The sequence below is a fragment of the Apodemus sylvaticus genome, chromosome 2 (genome assembly GCF_947179515.1).
Source record: "Apodemus sylvaticus chromosome 2, mApoSyl1.1, whole genome shotgun sequence".
Lineage (NCBI taxonomy): Eukaryota > Metazoa > Chordata > Mammalia > Rodentia > Muridae > Apodemus > Apodemus sylvaticus.
The window spans coordinates 99,876,240-99,897,382 of record NC_067473.1 but is presented as its reverse complement, the minus strand read 5'-3'; the positions used below and the strand labels follow the sequence as shown (position 1 = coordinate 99,897,382).

The following is a 21,143-nucleotide window of genomic DNA, read 5'->3' as shown; positions in this document are numbered from 1 at the left end:
AGCCATGTAGGCCTAATAAGATGCTTTCCACGTTCAGGATGTGAGGCTAAGCACTGCACTCAGGGGCCCATGATTGGAGAGCCCTTGAGGGGAGCATGTTTGACTGCACACAGGCTGGTACCCCAGAACCCTTCTCTGAGCAAAAGGTACCAGACAGGTTTGACAAAATCCACTGGGCTGATGGCTCAGAAGGGCATCGAAACAAGGTCCATGAGTCCACCCAATGGGCAAACCTCTACTCTCACCTGAATGCATGTTTAAAAAGAAAAAGGGAGAACTGTAGGGAATTGTTTGCTACCTTGCCCTTAAAATGGTGCCAGTTTTTGCTTTCTGCCTTCCTGCTGGTGGGCTCCCTGTCATAAACAACTCCTTATTTGGCTGAAGCCTATTGAGTCTTGCGCCTTCCGCATGAATACAGTCTATCTGCAATGCCCATATGGCTAAGCCTGATTGGTTAGCTATTAGTATTTAAGGGCTTGGCTTATTCTCTCCGGGGTCAGAAGAAGCTTGTACAGGGATCCTGAGTAAACTGCTTGAAGAAGATCTTCCTATGTTGCGTCATTCCTTGCTGGTGAGGGTGGTCACGACAATACCCTTTTCAACAAATGGTGCTGGTTCAATTGGAGGTCAGCATGCAGAAGAATGCAAACTGATCCATTCTTTTCTCTTGTAGTAAGCTCAACTCCAGGTGGATCAAGTACCTCGATATAAAGCCAGACACACTGAAACTAATAGAAAAGAAACTGGGGAAGACCCTTGAAAACATCGGTACAGGGGGAAAGTTCCTGAACAGAACACCAATAGCTTATGCTCTAAAATCAAGAATTGACAAATGGGACCTCATAAAATTACACAGTTTCTGTAAGGCAAAGGACATTGTCAAAAGGACAAAATGGCAACCAACATATTGGGAAAAGATCTTCGCCAACCCTACATCTGACAGAGGGCTAGTATCCAATATATACAAAGAACTCAAGAAGTTAGACCCCAGAAAACCAAATAACTCTATTAAAAAATTGAGTACAGAGCTTAACAAAGAATTTTCACCTGAAGAATTTTGAATAGCTGAGAAGCACCTTAAGAAATGCTCAACATCATTAGTCATTTGGGAAATGCAAATCAAAACAACCCTGAGCTTTCACCTCACACTGGTCAGAATGGCTAAGATTAAAATCTCAGGAAACAGCAGGTGGTGGCAAGGGTGTGGAGAAAGAGGAGCACTGTTCCACTGCTGGTGGGATTGCAAGCTGGTACAAGCACTCTGGAAATCAGTCTGGCAGTTCCTCAGAAAACTGGGCACAACACTTCTGAAGGACTCTGCTATACCACTCCTGGGCATATCCCCAGAGGATTTTCCAGCATGTAATAAGGATACATGCTCCACTATGTTCATAGCAGCCCTATTTATAATAGCCAGAAGCTGGAAAGAACCCAGATGTCCCTCAATGGAGGAATGGAAACAGAAAATGTGGTATATTTACACAGTGGAATACTACTCAGCAATTTAAAAGATGAATTTATGAAATTCTTAGGCAAATGGTAGAAAATGAAAAATATTTTCCTAAGATAGGTTATCCAATCACAAAAGAACACATATGGAATGCAGTCACTGATAAGTGAATATTAGTCCAGAAGCTCTGAATACACAAGACACAATTATCATATCAAATTATTCTCAAGAAGATGGAAGGAGAGGGCCCTGGTCCTGGAAAGGCTCAGTGCAGCAATGTAGGGGATTACTGGGATAGAGAAGTGGGAGGTGTTTAATTGGGAATGGGCTGAGGGAAGAGAGCTTATGGGTCTTATAGGGATGAGAGAACCAGGAAAGGGGAAATCATTTGGAATGTAAGCAAAGAATGTAGGAAAAAAAAACAAGTAAGGAAATATTACCTCAGGATGGCATGGTTTTTCACCCAGTACCAGGAAGAATGCTCACAGAGGCCTGATGAGCTGACTTTGATTCTCTGTGTGGACCTGGTGGAAAGAAAGAACTAACTTCTGCAGGTTGTTGCACACTCATTTAAGCACACACACACACACACACACACACACACCTATAAATGTCTTAGTTAACACTATTTTTTTAAAAAATACTTATTTATTTATTTTTGCACACTCCAGATTTTATTCCTCTACACCCCCTGCACCTTTTGTCTGTTCCACAACCCAATCTTCCTCCCCACATCCTGTCTCCATGAGGATGTCTCCTTCCCCTATGACTCCACTCCACCTGATATCTGAACTCCCTAGGACTCCTGTCTCTTGAGGGTTAGGTGCACCATCTCTGATTGAATACTAGCCTGGTAGTCCTCTGCTATACATGTAACACTGTTTTATAGTGACACAATTTGTATTTATTATCTTTTCCTATTTTCAGGATTATAGAGACAGTAAACTCAGTGACTGGAACATCAAAGAAGGATTCTGCAGGTGAGGGAATATGCAGAAATGTGGTCAGGGAGTGAGGGGAGAAGGGAAAATAATCCAGAGATAATTATGTGTTAATAAAAATTTAAATGATAAATGATAATTAAAACAATCATATATTTTGTTTGGAAATAATTAAATTACAAAGCATCAAGAATGGGATACACACATATATATCTGCTTATAAACCTTATTTCAATATTTTAGATATTTTTCCACATAAGCCTTGAGCTCTGTGTTGGGATGTCAGAGAATAAAGGAGAACTGAGAGACTGAGCCTCAGTGAGCTGCAATCCCAGGAGGTTTTTGCTCAGCCCTAGAGCACTGTGGGAGGATGCTCCTTACTATGTTGACAGTAATAGGTTGCAGCATCATCAGCCTCCACAGGATTGGTGGTGAGGGTGAAGTCTGTCCCAGACCCACTGCCACTGAACCTGGCAGGGACCCCAGATACTAGGTTGGATGCACGATAGATGAGGAGTTTGGGTGGCTGTCCTGGTTTCTGTTGATACCAGTGCATATAACTATATCCAGATGCACTGACACTTTGGCTGGCCCTGCAGGAGATGGTGGCCCTCTGCCCTACAGATTCAGCCAAAGAAGCTGGAGATTGGGTCAGCACAATGTCACCATTGGAGCCTGGAATGATAAACACAGACATTACATATGCAGTAATTACAATGACCAAGAACCCTCAGGCATAAAAGGTCATGATGGCCACAGAAGTTGCTCCCCAACACTTTTCTGCATCCTCACCTGGAACCCAGAAAAGCAGAGCCCAAAGCAGGAGTGTGTCTGTCTCCATCTCTGAGAGCTGGAAGAGAGGTGCTTTTTAGGCTCCTGGCAGCAGCCCTTATAGGAGCCTTGGCTGTTGTATAATGACCCCATATGCAAATCAGCTCACAGAGTATACTGCTGCCCAAAGCTCACCTGCTCCTCTTTCACCCACAGGGAGTTGGTGTCAGCAGGAAATTCACTAGAGCATCACATGTGTCTTAAAGGAGCCGTCTAAACACATTTTTGTGAGACAGCATTTCTCTATCTATTCTTGGTTGTTCTGAAGCTCACTTTATAGACTAGATCCTCCCACCCTTGTCTCTGGAATGGTGTGGTCAAAGGTGTGCACCACCACCACCCAGCTTTTTCTTGTGTTTCACTCTATTAAATACTTACCCTCTACTCTTTTTGAGGTGTTAGGTGGGGGTGTGAATTGTGGATGCACTATGTATAGAATGTAAATTATTTCAAGAACAACTTGATCCCTCAAAATTGTACACACACAATGAGAATATTATCTGAGAGGGAATTGAGAAAAATGATTCAATTTTTTGTCATCAAAATTCTTGTCATACTATCTTATTTTTTTAGGTCCATATTTAGATCTGTGTGTATGATATGTCTTCATATGTTTGTGTATTTGTTCATGTTTATGTTTTAAGGGTAAGTTCTCTTCATGCCCTTTGGGGCATGTGGGTAGAGATCAGAAGACAAATTTGGGTGTAGGTCTGAGACAAGGTGTGTTTTTTACTCCTACCATGAAATGCTTTTTAGGCCAGGCTCTTGTGAGATTCTCTTGTTTCTATCTCTCATCTAGCTACAGCATCATTCCAAATACAGTTCATGCTGCTGTTGCATCTGGATTTTTGTGGGAACCTGAGATGTGTGTCCTCACATCTATGGGGCTAAGCACTTTGCCCACAGAGCCACCCTGACAGTCCATTGTCTTTAAGTAGAACCGGTGAGTGGAATTTCTTCTACTGAACAGAAATAATACTGCAGGGTATGCAGTAGTTCAAAAATGAAGAAAAGAAGCCTATAACAGATATGTGCCCAGATACATCTTTTGTGTATTTCTTAAAAACATCTACTATTATTAAAAGACAGATATTTTATATTTTTTAAGGTGATAAAAAGCTAACTATCAAATCTATTGATCCTTCCCCAGAGAAATTATAAGACAGATAGATGGTTATATCTTCATATAGGTAGATGGAGAAGTAAATATTTCTTCATACAATCTTTCTTCTGACCTCCTTCCTAGGTTTAACTCATCAGAAGAATGGATTTCCTACCAAGATTTTTGAGGTGGGATGTGACAGTATTATTTTAATTAAATAAGAAAATAAAGGTATAAGAAGACATGATATGAAGGAACAGTAAGTAGCATTGTAATGTGGAGAAAAGGAAGAAAGAAGGAAGAGGGAGGCAGGAGGGAAGAAGAGAAAGAAAAGAACCGGAAAAAGGAGGAAGAGGAAAGAAGAAAGTATGAGAAGGAAAGAAGAAAGTGGGGAAAAAGGGAAGACAAAGGAAAGATGGAAAATTCCCTCCTCCACAGCTTATCTTCACTGTTTCTTTTTCCAGGTCAGTGCCATAGAGAGGTGAATCCTTTTGTTTTATTATACACGTTCACTGTACATGACCAAATTTTCTGCCAGACTCTAAGCTCCACATCTTCATCTATTTTTGCATATAGTTCTGTTAATTTATATTTTTATTTATACTTTGTTCTCTTTTTTATTAACTTATACCTTAACCAGCTACAGTTCAAAGATGAGTTGATAGGGCAAAACAAATATGTATGACCTGAAATTAACAAGTTATTCTTTATGTTTTGCCTTCCTTTTTGAAGTATGCTCACTTTATTTAATTTTTATGTTCAAGAACTACAATTCTGCCAGGCATGGTGATGAATTCTAATAATTCAAACATGTAAGAGGCTGAGGCAGGAGGGTCTTGAGTTTGCCGCCCTCTAGACACATAGCTTGGGTTACATGGATGACCAAATTTTCTGCCAGACTCTAAGCTCCACATCTTCATCTATTTTTGCATATAGTTCTGTTAATTTATATTTTTATTTATACTTTGTTCTCTTTTTTATTAACTTATACCTTAACTTTCTATTCATTAACATTGTTACTTTGCTTCAATGCAGCAGAAGGGCCCTCTCATTATGACAGGATACTCAGTATACTCTGACAAAAAGATTGACAAGATGATAGAACAGAAGATGTACGAGACAGGGATGCTTCCATGTTGAATGCAATGTAGATGTGCAAGCAAGGATGACCACTGCAAAGTTGGTACCTGATCCCAGCCCCAAGACAAGAAATTTTGCCATACACAGCTCAGAGAGGAGCTCTTCAAAATGCACCGAAGGTCTGAAGTGCACTAAGCATGGGGATAGTATGGGCTGGGCTTTACAAAGGAGGACAAAGGAATTGAGTGCAGAAGCAGACATGGGTCTCAAGCTAATATGGTGGAAACTGGCCAAGAAGGGTAAGGTTTATATATAGTGCAAAGAGAATCCATGGGACAGAGGGCACAAATAGTTCACATGTTTCAGTGAATATGGTTGATCAAGTGTCTCTGTGGTAGGATTAAGTACCCTTTGGTATATGTCCAAGAGTGGTATAGCTGCATATCAAGGTAGATTTCTTCCTGAGGATCCACCCCACTTTTTTCCATAGTGGCTGGATGAACTTTCATTCCCACTAGGAATGTATGAGTGTTCCTTTTACTCCACATTCTTTCAAGATTTAGCTGTCCCTTGTTTAGTCTTTGCCATCAGATCCTGTTAGAGGATATTTGAACCTGTTTCTAATTAGGGTGTGGCTCAGCCCTTAGTACACACCTTTAATCCCTTTGGCTGGACTACTGACACACTGTTAATATGTACCTTTATTTCCAAACACGGAAGTTAATGGTTACTTTGTAGAAGGAAGAACCATTGTTTGAAAGTGATGCTCAATTGTGTGGCAGAGCCGGGAGGTGATGGCGCATGCCTGTAATACCAGCACTCTGAGAGGCAGAGGCAGGCAGATTTCTGAGTTTGAGGCTAGCCCGGTCTACAAAGTGAGTTCAGGACAGCCAGGGCTATACAGAGAAACCCTGTCTTGAAAAAACCAAATGAAAAAAAATTGTGTGGCAGTGGGAGAAAATAAAAGACAATTGTTGAAGTTTTTTGAAGCTCACTACATCCCCAAATGTATGTGTGTGTGTGTGTGTGTGTGTGTGTGTGTGTGTGTGAGAGAGAGAGAGAGAGAGAGAGAGAGAGAGGGGGGGGGATTTCCCCCTTTTCTTGACAGCCCCAGAGTTTCCTGCCAGCCACAGGAATTTTGCCAACTTCAGAGAATTATTTCAGCCATTATTTCCCCAGAGAAAATCTTCTGGAGACATCAATTGTTTTTAATGCCCTGCCTCAGTTTACCTTGGATATCAAAGCTGGTCTTTGACAACATTTGAAAATAAAATTTCCAGTTTCCTTTCAATTTAGACTTTCAAAGATTCTGAGTTGAGAAACCTGCCACATCAGTCCTAGTCTTGCAGGGTGCAAGCATGAGGATGCTTCCCAATGGTCATTTGTTATGCAGAAAACTCATATGGAAAGCGATGCACCACATGCTATTAGGAGACTCAGAGGTCTATAGCAAGGTAATGTTCCCACTGAGCTCATGGCCTGAGACCCTGCTGACATCCTTTGCAGGGGTGACAGTGGACTGAAGCTCCATCACTTTTGTTACTATAGATATTTGCCTAAATGGTTCCATATTCACACAATCAAGATCGAATTTTGTTCTACAAAAAATACAAATAGAAGCAAGTTATATTTGAATAAAGTCATGATCTGTCACTTCAGATCTCACAGCTATGTTCAGTAGTAATGGGAGTCTGGACAGGGTGTTCTGTATGGGACAGGTGAGAATTTAAAACAATCCAAATAGATCTGAATCCCCCTCTTGCTTACAGCTTTGATGAAGGCCTACTGCTGTCTGTGAAAAGAAACTTCTCTAAGGTTAAGAACAGCACTGATTTATGTCTATAAATAGAAATATCTAGAAGGCAGTTTGACAACATGATCATTTAGTAAAAACATCTAGAAAACAATTTCCCCCGCTAGAGTCTATGACTTCCCTACCCGTGGGCTTTTGGCCATCCTTGCAGTACTTAAGATGAAATCCCATCTTCCATCAGAAAATGGTTGTTGTCTGGCATGCCACTGTTGTACAAGTGGGGACATTTTGCCTGCAAGTCAACTGTGTCCAGCACTGGATAGACAATTGATATTTTTTCTTCTTTAGCAGCATAGATTGGGTCTTTCAGCACTATGAAAGCTATCCATCAGGAAGGAAGTTTCTAATCCAATTTGAGATTGACTTCTCTATGTTCTGCATTCAAAACCCATGTATCTTCAGTAGTAGTATCTAATGACCACTATGGTGGGCAGCCAAGAATGCTGATAATAGCCTGTGTTATTTTGGCTACTTTGAGAGCTTTCCTGGCCAATAACATATAGGGTTGAAGCCTATGCCTGGCACTGAGAATTTCATTTGTTATCCCATGGCTTCTGGGAGCAGCATTGTACAAACATAGAGGTAACCACTCCTCAAACTCTTTTAAAAATATTTATAATTGGCTTATAGATTTTTGAGTTTTCATAAGACTTCTTCACACATTCTTAGTTTTTTGTTAACTGCCTTCCTACTTTCCCATATCTCTCTTCTTCTATTTCACTTAAATCATTAATTCACAATATTCAACACTTGATAGGAAAATATAATAAGGATGTTTGACTTTAAAGGTTTTGGTTGTACTTGTTGATTTGTAGTAGATAAAAGTTGTTAAATGTCCTAAGACAAAGACAGAATTTCTAAAAGTTTCTGAAATAGTCTCAAACTTTTTTTCTCAAACTCAAAAAAGTCCTTCTACTTTTAGAATAGGAATACCAGGACAGGGAAGTGGGGGAGGATTGACTGGGGAAGGGGAGATGGCTTATGGGATTTACAGGGGCAGGGGGAACCAAAAAAGAATTGAACAAGACAACAATTGAAATGTAAATAAATAATATACCTAATTAAAAAACAAAGCGGGAGATAGTACAATGATAAGTTACCTGTTTTCTGGGACATTTTCCGATTGAAAATTACTTTTATTCAAATTAAAAATTACTATAGAATATAAAAACTTGTTTCAACAAATAAAAATGAAGAATATGTTTATATAAAACAGGACTTTTGTACTCATATCTATCCCACTTGAAATATGTTGATGTTACTCTATATACTATAGATAACATATTATACAAGATTTAATTCTTTTGTAAAAATTTGAATGCAAATTAGCTTTCATCTTTAATTAATATTAAAAATACATATAACAAAATGTGTTAAAATAAATTTACATGATTGCTTCTCACTAAATATTTGACTTTTATAGGTATTTTATGCATATCTCTAAGGTTGTAGTAATAAATCTCAATAGGAATATTAGATCTGTAGTAAAAATGGTTTTTATTTCTTCTGAAAAAGCTCTCTTGACTGATTACTTTTGTGAATCCTTTTCTATGTCCAGAGTAGATGTTAGCCATAATACACATCTCCAGCATTCTGTTTTTACATTTTTTTATTGAATATATTCTTCACTTATATTTCAAATGTTATTACCTTCCCAGGTTTCCCCCCATCCCAGAAAACCCCCAACCCATCCTTTTACCCCCTGTCTCAAAGAATATTCCCCTCCACCCAACCCAGTCCTACCTACTGACCCCTTGATTTTCCCACACTGGGGCATCTATCAAGCCTTCATAGGACCAAGGACCTCTCCTCCCACTGATGCCCATAAGGCATTCCTTTGTCACCCTTTTGGCTGGACCCATGTTTGGCTGGAACCCTGGTTAATGGTGTAGTCCCTGGGAGCCCTTGAGTGTCTAGTTGTCCAACATCATTGTTCTTCCCATAGGGCAGCAAACCCCTTCAGTTCCTCCAGTATTCCCTCAAACTCTCCGTTGGGGACCCAGCACTCAGTCCAATGGTTGGATGCCTACATCTTCCTCTGTATCTGTAAGGCTCTGGCAGTGCCCCTTTGGAGACAACCACAACAGGCTCCTCTTGATACACTTCTTGTCATCCATAATAGTGTAGGGGTTTGGTGACTGTTTATAGGATGAATCCCCAGGTAGGACAGTTGCTGAGTGGCTTTTCCTTCAGACTCTGCTTCACACTTTGTCTCCATAATTGCTCCTGTGAGTATTTTGTTCTTTTTTTCAGAAAAACCAAAGCACCTCCACTTTGGTTTTCCTTCTTGAGCTTCCTGTGCTGGGTGAATTGTAAATTGTTTATTTTGAGCTGTTGGACTAGCATCCACTTATTAGTGAGTGCTACCATGTGTGTTCCTTTGTGACTGGGTAACCTCGCTCAGGATGACATTTTCTAGTTCCATCCATTTGCCTAAGAATGTCATGAAATCATTGTTTTAATTGCTAAATAGTACTCCATTGTATAAATATACATTTCCTGTATCCATTGTTCTGTTGAAGGACATCTGAGTTTTTCCCAGCTTTTGGCTATTATAAATTAGACAGCTATGAACATAGTAGAGCATGTATCCTTATTACATGTTGGAGCATCTTCTGGGTATATGCCCAGGAGTGGTATAGCTCAGTCCTCAGGTAGTACTATTTCTAATTTTTTGAGGAGCCATGAAACTGATTTCCAGAGTGGTTTTACCAGCTTTCAATGCCAACAGCAAAGAAGTATTCGTCTTTTTCCACATACTCTCCAGGATCTACTGTCCCCTGAGTTATTGGTCTTAGTCATAATGACTAGTATGAGGTGGACTCTCAGGGATGTTTTGATTTGCATCCTGATAACTAAGGATGCTGAACATTTCTTTAGGTGCTTCAGAGCCATTCGAGTTTCCTCAGTTGAGAATTCTCTGTTCAGCTCTGTATCCCATTTTTTAATAGGGTTATTTGGCTCCCTGGAGTCTAACTTCTTGAGTTCTTTGTATACATATTAGCACTCTATCTGATGTAGGATTGGTAAAGATTTTTTCCTAATCTGTTGGTTGCCCTTTTGTCCTACCATGTCCAGGTGCTCAAGGATTTTCTCTACTTTTTCATCTCTAAGCTTCAGTGTATCTGGTTATATGTGAAGGTCCTTGATCCACTTGTACTTGAACTTTGTACAGGGAGATAAGAATGGGTCAATTTTCATTTTTCTACATGTTGACCTCTCATTGAATCAGAACCATTTGTTAAAAATTCTGTCTTTTTTCCACTGGAATTTTTTAGCTCCTTTGTCAAATATCAAGTGACTATTGGTGTGTGGGTTCATTTCTGGTCTTCAATTCTATTCCATTGACCTTCCTGCTTGTCTCTGTAGCAGTATCATACAGTTTTGTATCACTATTGCTCTGCAATAAAGCTTGAGGTCAGGGATAGTGATTCCTCTAGGAGATCTTTTGTTGTGGAGAATAGTTTTCTCTATCCTGGGTTGTTTTGTTATTCCAAATGAATTTGAAGATTGCTCTTTCTACTCTATGAAGAACTGATTTGGAATTTTGATGGGGATTGCTTTGAATCTGTAGATTGCTTTAGGCAAGATGACCATTTTTTACTATATTAATCCCGCTAATCCATGAGCACAGGAGATCTTTTCATCTTCTGAGATCTTCCATTTCTTTCTTCAGAGGCTTGAAGTTCTTGTCATACAAATCTTTTACTTGCTGGGTTAGAGTCACACCAAGGTAGTCTATATTATTTGTGACTATTGTGAAAGACTATTGTCTTTCCCTAAATTCTTTCTCAGCTTGTTTATCTTTTGAGTATAGGAAGGCTACTGATTTATTTGAGTTAATTTTATGTACAGCCACTTTGCTGAAATTGTTTATCTGCTTTAGGAATTCTCTGGTGAAAGTTTTTGGGTTGCTTAAGTATCTTCTGCAAATAGTGATATTTTGATTTCTTCCTTTCCAATTTGAATCCTTTGACGTTTTTTTGTTGTCTAATTCCTCTGGCTAGAACTTTAAGTGCTATATTGAATAGATAGGGAGAGAGTGGGCAGCCTTGTCTTTTTCCTGATTTTAATGGGATTGCTTCAAGTTTCTTTCCATTTAGTTTGATGTTGGCTACCGGTTGGCTATATATTGATTTCACTATGTTTAGATATGGGCCTTGAATTCCTGATATCTCCAAGGTTTTTTATCATGAAGTGATGCTGAATTTTGTCAAAAGCCTTTTCAGCATCTAATAAAATGACCATGTGGCTTTTTTCTTTGAGTTTGTTTATGTAGTGGATTACATTAATGCATTTCAATACATTGAACCATCCCTGCATCCCTGAGATGAAGCCTACATGATCGTGGTGAATTATCATTTTGTTACATTCTTGGATTCTGCTGGCCACAATTTGTTGAGTATTTTTGCATCAATGTTCATAAGAGCAATTGGTGTGAAGTTTTCTTTCCTTGTTTGGTCTTTGTTGGGTTTAGGTTTAAGCATTATTGTGGCTTCATAGAGTGAATTGGGTAGTGTATCAGTTTACACTTTGTGGAGTAGTTTGAAGAGTATCAGTATTAGCTCTTCTTTGAAGATTTGACAGAGTTCCCCACTAAACCTGTCTGGTCCTGAGCTCTGGTTGTTGTTGTTGTTGTTGTTGCTGCTGCTGCTGCTGTTGTTGTTGTTGTTGTTGTTGTTGTGAGACTATTAAAAATTGCTTCTATAAAAAAATTGCTTCTATTTCCTCGGGGCTTATGGGACTATTTAGATGGTTTATCTGATCCTGTTTTAATATTACCACCTAGTATGTGTCTAGAAAATTGTCCATTTTTCCCAGATTTTTCAATTTTGTTGAGTATAAGCTCTTGTGTAGGATCTGATGAATATTTGGATTTTCTCAGTATCTGTTGTTATGCCTCCCTTTTTATTTTTATTACTGATTTTGCTGACTTAGGTACTGTCTCTGTGCCCTCTGCTTAGTTTGGCTAAGGGTTTGTCTATCTTGTCTGTTTTTTTTTTTTTTTTTTTTTTTTTTTTTTTTTTTTTAAATAACCAGCTCCTGGTATTGTTGATTCTTTGTATAGTTTTTTTTGTTTCTATTTGGTTGATTTTAGCCCTGAGTTTGATTATTTCTTGCTGTCTACTCCTCTTGGTTGCATTTGCTTCTCTTTGTTCTAGAGCTTTCACATATGTTGTCAAGCTGGTAGTGTAAGCTCTCTCCATTTTCTTTTTGGAAGCACTTAGAGCTATGAGTTTTCCTTTTAGCACTGCTTTCATTGTGTCCCTTACATTTTTGTATGATGGGTCCTCATTTTCATTAAATTCTAAAAAGTTTATAATTTCTTTCTTCATTTTTTTTCCTTGACCAAGCTATTATTGAGTAGAGGATTGTTCAAAGTACACGTGTATGTGTATTTTCCATTGTTTTTGTTTGAACTTAAGACCAGCCTTAGACCATGGTGATCTGATAAGGTGTATGGAATTACTTCAATATATCTATATTTTTTGAGGTCTGTTTTGTGAACAATGATATGGTCAGTTTTATAGAAGGTACCATGAAGTGTGAGAAGAAGGTATATTCTTTGGCTTTAGGGTGGAATGTTCTATAATTATCTATTAGATCCATTTGATCCATAACTTCAGTTAGTTTCACTGTGTCTCTGTTTAGTTTCTGTATCTATGATTTGTCTATTGCTGAGATCAGGGTGTTGAAGTCTCCCACTATTATTTTGTGGGGTGACATGTGTGCTTTGAGCTTTAGTAAAGTTTCCTTTATGAGTGTAACCTTGCATTTGGAGCATAGATGTTCAGAATTGAGAGTTCATCTTGGAAGATTTTTCCTTTGACCAGAATAAAGTATCTTTCTTTATCTTTTTTTGGCAACTTTTGGTTGAATGTCGATTTTATCCAATATAAGAATTGCCACTCCAGCTTTTTTCTTGGGACCATTTGCTTGGAAAACTGTTTTCCAACCTTAGAATCTGAGGTAGTGACTGTCATTGCCACTGAGGTGGGTTTTCTTGTATTCAGCAAAATGTTGGGTCCTGTTTGTGTATCAGGTCTGTTAGTCTATGTCTTTTTATTGGGGAACTGAGACCACTGATGTTAAGAGATATTAAGGAAATATTATTACATCCTGTTATTTTCATTGTTAAAGGTAGAATTCTTTGTGGCTATCTTCTTTTGGGTTTGTTGAAAGAAGATTATTGTTTTTTCTAGGGTGTAGTTTACTTCCTTGTGTTGGTATTTTCCACCCATTATTCTTTGTATAGCTGGGTTTGTGGAAAGATATTGTATACATTTGGTTTTATCATGGAATGTCTTGCTTTCTCTGTCTATGGTAATCAAGAGTTTTGCTGGGTATAGTAGCCTGGGCTGATATTTAGTTCTCTTAGGGTCTGTATGTCATCTACACAGGATCTTCTATCTTTCATACTTTCTGGTGAGAAGTTTGGTGTAATTCTGATAGGTCTCCTTTTATATGTTACCTGACATTTTCCTCTTACTGCTTTTAATATTCTTTCTTGGTTTTGATTATTATGTGATGGGAGAAATTTCTGTTCTGGTCTAGTTTGGAGCTCTGTAGCCTCCTTGAATGTTCATGGGCATCTCTTTCTTTAGGTTAGGGAAGTTTTCTTCTATAATTTTGTTGAAGATATTTACTGGGCCTTTAAGATGTAAATCCTCACTCTCATCTATACCTATAATCCTTAGTTTTGGTCTTCTCATTGTGTCCTGGATTTCTTGGATATTTTGCGTTACAAGTTATTTGCATTTTGCATTTTCTTTCACTATTGAGTCACTGTTTTCTATGGTATCTTCAGTACCTGAGATTCTTTCTATCTCTTGTATTCTGTTGTTGATGCTTGCATCTATGACTCCTGAAATGTTTCCAAAGCTTTCTATCTCCATAATTGTTTCACTTTTTTTTTATATTGTTTCTACTTCCATTTTTAGATCCTGGATAATTTTGTTCAGTTACTTCACTTGTTTGTTTGTGTTTTCCTGAAATTATTTAAGGAATTTTTGTGTTTCCTCTCTAAGACCTTTACCTGTTGACCTGTGTTCTCTTGTATTTCTTTAAGGGAGTTATGTATGTCCTTCTTGAAGTCCTATATCAGCATCATGAGATGTGATTTTAAATCCAGCTCTTGCTTTTCTGGTGTGTTGGGTTATCTAGGATTTGCTGTTGTGAGAGTACTGGGTTCAGAAGGTGCCATGGTGCCTTAGTTTCTCTTGGTAATGATCTTGCATTTGCCTTTTGCCCTCTAGTCATCTCTGGTGTTTCCTGGTCTTGCTGTCATTGACTGTGGCTTATCTGTCCTGCAACCATGTTTATCTGTATTCCTGGGATTCCCATTCTCTCTGTGCACACAGGTATGTAGGCACTCCTGGGATAACAGCTCTCCTATACTCCCAGGTCTCTCCACATTCTAAATGCCCTGAGTTTAGCTGGTTCTTAAATGCCCTGAGTGAGGCTGGGTATCTAGGATGTATCAGGAGATTTTGTTTTCATGGTGGCAGACCTCTCAAGAATCTGCCCCAGCAGAAAGGGGAGATGGAGAGGGGAGGGGAAGAAGGAGTGGAAGGGGAGTGATTTTCTGGTGGGTAGAGGTTTTCGTGGTTGCTGTGTAATGAGTCCTTTTGGATTCCCAGCAGCAGCTCTAGATCTCCAGAGGTTGGAGGGGGTTCTTACCAAATTCCCTGAGTGTGGCTGGTTCTCCAGGAAGTATCAGGAGATGGTGTCTTCACTGTGGCAGACATGGCAAGTGTCTGCCCCAGCCGAAATGACAGGTGGCGGCCTCTAGTATTCTTTAAATTTTTGTTTAGTACAACATTTGTGTTGATTCTTTAGAAATTTTGCATCATATACTCTGTCACACTCATTTTGCCATTCTTTTAGGCCTGTGCCATCCTGCCCTTGTGACCTTCCTCAACAAAACTGTCCCTTCCCTTATAGCATTTAGCTGTGACATTTCCTGGCCAGCAGCCCCCACTCTTCCTCTGCTGGTATTATCTCCGGCCTATTCAAGCTGCGACTTTCCTGGCCTGCAGCCTCCACCCTTCCCCTGGTGTTATCTCCGGCCCTTGTTCCTTTGGGAACAATACAGCCACTTTCACCTTAACTACCAAAGCTGCCTCAGGGCAGTCTCACCTGGAGACCAGCAGAAACCTGCGTTACTGGAAGCAGGCAACCCGCTGAGAAGAAGATCCAAGGAATTCGCAGCCATTTGGGGGGCAGGGTGGTTTTCTAAAGACTATATATATTGGCTAAATAATAGTAAAGTCAGTCTCTATGGGAAACTGTCCTCTTGACTCATTTCTCTTTCGTCCCCTTCCTGTTCACCCCCAGAATTCTCTTCCAGGGATCCGGTATGCATGTGGCCACGGGCGGCTACACAAAAAACGATAACAACAACAACAAAAGTAAAAACAAACAAACAGAAGAACCTGTCCAAATGTGTTATCTATATACTTGCTGGAATGTGTCAGACTCTCCAAGGCCTGTCCTTTAAATTGAACCATATCCTTTCCTTCTGAACCTGATTAGAAGTCATCATTGTGGAGAGCTGCACTTTAACATCATTATCACAATTTTGGAAAATAAGAATTCTCTTCAGTGGTTTCCTGTTTAGGTTGTTATTTTTTGAAATTGGGGTTGGGGTTATCAGAGAAACCTTCCATTTCCCTCTTTCTCAACTGTGTCATTGGCATTACTGCATTGCATTGGTATTATTGCTCTTGACAGTTAGCAGGAGCATGGATCATGGGCTTTGACATAGTTTCTTGTGATAGCACAGATGATGATCATGACATCTGTCTGGAGTTGGTCCATGAACCCACACGTATTCCTTAGCATCAGCCCTGATCACAGACATCTGTGTGGCCCTAGGTGGCAGGCAGGCACTCAGATTGATTTGGTCCCTGTCAGCAGCACACTCCACAGATATTGACCTGGATTCAGGCTGTAGCACAGACCACAGACTACATAGCCTTAGGTGGTCCCATGAGCCATGGACATCAACACAAATCCTGGCTTCACTAGGATCACAGACCCAGACACTTCCTTCTGTGGCAGCACCATTCAGTCATCACCATAGTCCCAGGGGCATCCCAGGACACTCAAATTAGTATGCCTCACAGCAGAAATATGGCCAATGGACATCAACATAGTTTCAGGCATCCTAGCATAGGCTAAGAGCACATGGACCATGGACATCAACATAGACCCTGATCACCCCAGGGCATTGGACCCAAACATACCCTTCAGCAGTAGCTCAGATACAGACATTACCACGACCTCAGGTGGACATGAGGCAACTCAGATCAATATTGGCCCCAGTGGCAAGACAGCAACAGACATTGACATGACCTCAGACTGTGGCAGACATAAACATCTAGTAGTATTAGGTAGAAACACAGGCCTTGGACATCAACTTGATCCCTAGCCACATCATGACCACTGATCCATACATATGGCCCTCAGTAACATCATGGACTTCAATGGTCCTTTGAGGAGGTCTATTCCAGGAAGTGAATCATTCCTCATCTCTGGCCTCTGGCATTTCACAGGGTCACGGCGATCTTGTGTTTGCAGACTGAGTCTGCATCTGCATAGGTTCCTGGCCATTGTATACCATGTTCTACTGTTGACCTCAGCCCTCTCTCACACCTTTCACCTCTCTCACAGCTTTCACCTCTCTCAGGACTTTAGTTTCTTCTCTCTGCACAGGATATGTACCACTGTTTCCTTCTATCTTTCCCACTTCTCCATCATACCTAGTTCTTTGTAGTGTCACCTGGTTGGCCTAGGGAGCTTTGAAATCACTCGTGCTCCCAAAAGTTCAGGCCAGGTCTGCCTGGGTTATCTCTAGAATTTTTATAGCTTGCCTTGTGTGAGTGGTACCAGAGATTTATAGATAATCTATATTCTGTGCTATAAATAGCAGAAAACAGTGAGGGTTTGTACTCATGCATTGGCTATTTCTTCATCTGTGTTAGCTAGAAGGAAGCCAAGAGTGTGTTTATTTCCATCCTGGGGATTGACCAAGATGTATATTTCCACGTCTTTGGTCTCCAATGCTGTGTTAGGATTCCAAGGTCATGGTATTATATATTTCCAGCAGTTTCTGACTTTCATGATGAACTCCTGTCCACTGCTGAAGGCAGCAATGAACTTTATATCCATTGGCATTCTTCAAAAGATAGCATATTATTTCAGTTGTTCATTTAATAGGGTTCCCCCTCCCCTTTGTAAGATATCAGATAAAACTTCAGTTCTAATCTCATCTCAATTGTTTTGGAGTTTAAGTTTTCAAAATGAGTTGGTCCTCTCTTAATATCTCAGGACTGTTAATTCTCTAGATCCCTGGTAAAGACAAAGAGAGATGAGGAAGGAAAACAGGTTAGTGGGTGACCGCTGAGCTGAAGCAGTATTTGAGTTCATACATGATATGTGTAGGATTTCCTCTTCTGATGTTTCCATCAATATGCATGAGGTTGTGACTTGACGTGCACCTGACAGATGGATCTTGGAAATGTTTATAACAATTTAATGTTTTATGTGAGAGATGATAAGGGGTTGATGTAGGGCAAAGATGAAGAGATTGAAGAGAGTATTGGCTTATACAATTTAGAAGAATTATTAAAAAGTAAATTTATCCTTGATAACAAGGATAACAAGGAGTAAGACAGACAAGGAGGGAACCTTCTAGTTTTCTAGGTTGGATATTGTTGTAGTTTGCTTTCCATCACTGTGATAAATGTCATGACCAAAAGCAACATAGGGAGCAAAAGGTTTATTTGGCTTATAAGTCCTGATTACAGTTGATTAGGGAAGTCAGCACAGGAGCCCCAGCAAAAGCAGGGGCAGGAGCTGTGAAGAAAAGATTCTGGCTTGCTCTCCATGGCTTGCTAAGCATGCTTTCTTCTACCCCTCAGGACTACCATGCATTAATGACCCTACCCATCGTGTTCTAGATGCTTCCACAATAATTATTAATTAAAATGCCCCCACAAACCTTGATATGGCTGTCTCCTGAGAGGCTCTGACAGAGCCTGACAAATACAGAGACAGAAGCTCACAGCCAACCATTGGGCTGAGTTCAGGGGTCCCAAATGGAGGAGTTGGAGAAAGGAATGAAGGAGCTCAAGAGGTTTGCAGCCTATGGAGGGAGCAACAGTGTCAAGAGGCCAGACCCCATGGGGCTCCCGTGGACTGGACCACCAACCCAAGAATACACATGGAGGGACCCATGGCGCTGGCCACATATGTTGTAGAAGATGATCTTGTTGTACATTAGTTTGAGGAGAGGCCCTTGGACCTGAGAGTGTTTGATTCCCCAGTGTGTGGGAATGCCAGGTCAGAAGGATGGGAGTGGGTGGGTTGGGAGCACCCTCATAGAGGTAGGAGGAGGGAGATAAGATAGGGAATTACAAAAGGGGAACCTGGAAAGGGGACAACATTTTAAATGTAAATAAAGAAAATATCCAATCAAAAAAGGAAAATAAAAACTATTTTATTATTTAAAAAATGCCCCCACAGGTTGCAAATTGGTACAGCCACTCTGGAAATCAGTCTGGCAGTTCTTCAGAAAACTGGGCATGTCACGTCCAGAGGATCCTGCTACCACTCCTTGGCATATACCCAGAGGATTCCCCAGCATGTAATAAGGATACGTGCTCCACTATGTTCATAGCAGCCCTATTTGTAATATTCAGAAGCTGGAAAGAACCCGCGTATCCCTCACCGGAAGAATGGATGCAAAAAATGTGGTATATATACACAATGGAGTACTATTCTGCCATTAGAAACAATGAATTCAGGAAATTCTTAGACAAGTGGATGGAGATGGAGAACATCATACTAAGTGAGGTAACCAAGTCTCAAAAGGTGAATCATGGTATGCACTCACTAATAAATACATATTAGCCTAGAAAATTGGAATAACCAAAACATAATTCACACATCAAATGAGGTACAAGAAGAACAGAGGTGTGGCCCCTGGTTTGGAAAGACTCAGTGTAGCAGTATAGGGCAAAAACAGGGAAGTGGGAAGGGGTGGATGGGAGAACAGGGGGAAGGAAGGGGGCTTATGTGATTTTTGGGGAGTGGGGGGCCAGAAAGGGGAAATCATATGAAATGCCACTATCAGGAGGCCAGGACCTGGCAGATCTGTGGTGCAGGTGGCTTTTACTCCTTACCACTCTCCAAAGCATCTTCAAGGGAAAAAGAAATGTCCTCTTGGTATACTATCTTACCTGTGAAAAATAGGAGGAGAAGGAAGAGGTGCAGTGGGGCTGCTGCCATCTTGCCACCTTTCAAGCTTCTGAGGATGTTCTGACTCAAGAAAAAGCCTTATTTATAATCCATGATCACAGAAAGTGGGCAGAGAGAGAGATATTAAACAAATCCAGATGAGAATGAAGGCTAAGTATGTGGTAAGGAAGGCTGTGGTAACACCTGCTGCTGACACTACCACAGTCTCTCATCTACTGCCCGCCTTACCCTTGAAAATTTCCTCTGGTTGTGTCACAGATGCTATGCTTAATTGTATGACCACCATGACCATCTCCAGGGTAAACAGCAGTCAGTTGCTGAGGGATATCGTTCTCATGAATTAAACCTTCTGCAGAGTGTGGCCCTCAGTTGCCCCTAAACTGTGACAGTGACTGGAGTATATGGTCCAAGACTGCCTTGTGTGAGGTCTCAGACAAGGTTCAGCTGCTCTGATGAATGTGGGGCACTGATCCTGCTCTTCTGGGATGCTATGAACATCCTTCACCTGTGGATGTTGCTAAGCTGTGACCCAGGACCCATTAAACTAACAACCCAAGAAGCTGCCTAATCTTTCTCAGTTTATCCTTGGGATGGGATGAGTTTAGGCCTTGATCAGTAAAGGTTTTTTTTTAAGAAGAAATAATGAAATGGAATCAGACAAAGTTGTCAGGATTTTCCCCTGTGGGACTCATTTCCACTTGAAAAGTGTTTTCTTTTTTATTAGGTGGATTTAGAAAATCCCATGGGTTTTCAAAGAACTCTCAAATAATGTTACTTAGATGTTTCCTGTCACAGTAGCCCCCAGGTGGTATTATTAAATTGCTGAGTGGTGTTTACTCTTTACTCTGTCTTTCTGCATCTGTGGGTACCATGGGTTGTCTGAGGAGGATGATTTGAGAGACAAGACTACTCCAAGAGTGAAAAATGTTCCTTTGTGTCTGTCCTAGGAGTTGCTGCCTCTTCCAAGGTCATTGTTTCTTGGCACTCAACTCCCACCTGGCAGAGCACTACCCAGCCAAGCATCAACTATAGTTTTACAAATCAGAATCCTTATTGATGCAAAACTACAACTCTCATCTCAAAGGGGATCTAAGAGATAGTTTATTCTGGAGTCAAGTATGAGTGATGCTCAATCCCTGGGAATGAGATTCAAGTTTCCCTAAACATCATATTCCAACCTGGCAGCATTTCTACTAGTAATTGAGCAACAAAAGTCATAAATCAACACCCTTTTCAAATAAATTGTTAAAAACATCAGTTAGTCAGGATCCTGAAAAGGAGCGGAATCTCTGAGAGTTAAGATCAAGAGAAAGTTTGCTAGAGTAACTCAAGCACATCTAAAGGGATTTTATGTCCCACTGATTGAATCATTACCTCTTAGTCTTTCTGAAGAGGCATATAGGGATTTGCTCTGTGGATGCTCTATGCGACATTGCTTCTGGAACACTTTAGTCACTCAAAATTAAGCAACAATAAAACATTTTACATTATGATTCTGTTACAAAAACCACCTTGTTTTTATAAAGTAAAAGGAGGTGTCCTGAAACAGACTTTAGGGGGAAGTTATACCCAGGAGATGGTCTTTAAGCCATATCTATATATTGAATAATGGGCCATATCTATATATTGAATTGAAAATGAAATGTTTGAGCATGAACTGCA

At 40.2% G+C, this 21,143-nt stretch overlaps 1 long non-coding RNA gene across 2 annotated transcripts in view; it reads left to right on the top strand.

Moving 5' to 3' along the window:
* LOC127677182 (uncharacterized) overlaps positions 1–21,143 on the top strand; it is a 326,506-nt gene that overhangs the window by 258,924 nt on the left and 46,439 nt on the right. The window contains exon 3 of one of the 2 annotated variants that reach the window (XR_007976503.1): positions 2,885–2,983. The exons of the other annotated variant lie outside the window; for it this stretch is intronic. This is a non-coding gene — a long non-coding RNA (uncharacterized LOC127677182). Of the gene's footprint in view, positions 1–2,884; positions 2,984–21,143 lie in introns of those variants that run through there. 2 annotated transcript variants of the gene reach the window in all.